At 39.6% G+C, this 1,741-nt stretch overlaps 2 non-coding genes across 2 annotated transcripts; one reads left to right on the plus strand and one right to left on the minus strand.

Annotated features, from left to right (window-relative positions):
• Positions 1–368: 368 nt before the first annotated feature.
• Positions 369–442, minus strand: Trnas-cga (transfer RNA serine (anticodon CGA)). Its single transcript has one exon. It is a non-coding gene; the product is annotated as a tRNA-Ser (tRNA).
• A 385-nt stretch (positions 443–827) lies between these two features.
• Positions 828–901, plus strand: Trnar-gcg (transfer RNA arginine (anticodon GCG)). Its single transcript has one exon. It is a non-coding gene; the product is annotated as a tRNA-Arg (tRNA).
• Positions 902–1,741: the final 840 nt, after the last annotated feature.

Here is a 1,741-nt window from a genome sequence, read left to right on the forward strand (position 1 = left end):
CATACTTTTTCTTTTCTTTTGTTAATTGAGTCCAGTTTGCACAAGAATCATAACTTTACACAAACAAGACACACTTGATAATTTTTCAAACCTGAAAACATTCCCTTTCCAAAAAAATATTAACTTGCTGAATAATACTACAATATATACATGTACTGTGTATGTTTTTGCATGGCTGCATATGACTGCTAAATATAGAGCTATTGCGGCAACATACTCTGAGAGGAACCTGTCTAGTGTACAATCAGGATGGGAGGCCTCGCCTGCATTAAGTGATTTAAGCTGAAATTATTTAAAAAAAGTTGGCAATTAATTAAAACCAAGAAACATAATATAAAAGTTGAAACTTCCTGGCAGATTAAAACTGTGTGCCCGACCGAGACTCGAACTCGGGACCTTTGCCTTTCGCGGGCAAGTGCTCTACCAACTGAGCTACCGAGCACGACTCACAGCCGGTACTCACAGCTTTACTTCTGCCAGTATCCGTCTCCTACCTTCCAAACTTTACAGAAGCTCTTCTGCGAAACATGCAGAACTAGCACTCCTGAAAGAAAGGATACTGTGGAGACATGGCTTAGCCACAGCCTGGGGGATGTTTCCAGAATGAGATTTTCACTCTGCAGCGGAGTGTGCGCTGATATGAAACTTCCTGGCAGATTAAAACATTCTGGAAACATCCCCCAGGCTGTGGCTAAGCCATGTCTCCACAGTATCCTTTCTTTCAGGAGTGCTAGTTCTGCAAGGTTCGCAGAAGAGCTTCTGTAAAGTTTGGAAGGTAGGAGACGGATACTGGCAGAAGTAAAGCTGTGAGTACCGGGCGTGAGTCGTGCTCGGTAGCTCAGTTGGTAGAGCACTTGCCCGCGAAACGCAAAGGTCCCGAGTTCGAGTCTCGGTCGGGCACACAGTTTTAATCTGCCAGGAAGTTTCATATCAGCGCACACTCTGCTGCAGACTGAAAATCTCATTCTGGAAATATAAAAGTTGTTTATTAATTAAACCTATAAAAGAGAGACAGAAAGCTGGTTATTCATTAAACCCAATAAAGACAAACAGAAAGCTGGGTATTATTTAGAGACACAAAAAATGAAAATCTGGATATTAATTAAACCCAAGAAAAAATAAACACTTGAATTTCATACAAATCATCCTTCTTAATTAGAAGTGTCTCACACAATTCTTAATAACACTCATCTCAATTTAGAGAGGAAATAAGAACTACTTCTCTTCATTAGTGATTCAAACACAAAATGTGAAATGCTTCAGGTTCATCAGCTTTTAAACGTCCTATGTAGGTGTACAGGACTGTCAGAAACAGTTGGAAAAACTTGCAAGTGTGATACAGGGTGGTTGTCCTGAGAAATAATTCTTAAGAAAAAAAATTGAATATGTTGCACCATTTCTGAGTAAATTTGCATTGATGTTCGCTAATCAGGCCAGTATGCATGCACATTCAAAGGGCGAGCCAGTTACAGTGTCACAATATATGTTATTATTAGGATTTCTAAAATCTAACAAGAGAGTGGTACAAAAATTGGATCTAGGATAGTATCAGGAACTGAACCCAAGCCGAAGGCTGAGCAGCCTTGTGTGCTATCATCTGCACTGTGAGAGTAACTGACACTAATTGTAACTGATGGGCCAATTGAATTTGGGTCCACAATGACCTGATTGCCTTACTTAAATGCTAATTAACTGAGAAATGACGCAAAGTATCGAACTTTTTCCTTAAAAATATTTTTTC

Source organism: Schistocerca gregaria, chromosome 4, assembly GCF_023897955.1.
Source record: "Schistocerca gregaria isolate iqSchGreg1 chromosome 4, iqSchGreg1.2, whole genome shotgun sequence".
Taxonomy (NCBI): domain Eukaryota; kingdom Metazoa; phylum Arthropoda; class Insecta; order Orthoptera; family Acrididae; genus Schistocerca; species Schistocerca gregaria.